Source organism: Galeopterus variegatus, unplaced genomic scaffold (genome assembly GCF_000696425.1).
Source record: "Galeopterus variegatus unplaced genomic scaffold, G_variegatus-3.0.2 Scaffold2635, whole genome shotgun sequence".
Taxonomy (NCBI): Eukaryota; Metazoa; Chordata; class Mammalia; order Dermoptera; family Cynocephalidae; genus Galeopterus; species Galeopterus variegatus.
The window spans coordinates 399,848-400,100 of record NW_007728746.1 but is presented as its reverse complement, the minus strand read 5'-3'; positions in this window follow the sequence as shown (position 1 = coordinate 400,100).

The window sequence follows — 253 nt, the reverse complement described above, 5'->3', positions numbered from 1 at the left end:
TTGATTTATTATATTTCATTTTATATGTACTATACTGAGAAAAAAGACGTGTAAAGAAAATTCATAAGTACTTAATAACGATGTGATGTGAAAAAAATTAAAAACAAAGTAAATGTATTTATAAAGTATTTTGGGGACCACTGAGGCTTAACAAAAAAATGTGACCATATTGAGAGAAAGACACTAATATTGAGTCTTAAAGAATAAATTGGTATTTATAATGTAGGAAATAGAGTTTTTATCAAACATTTAA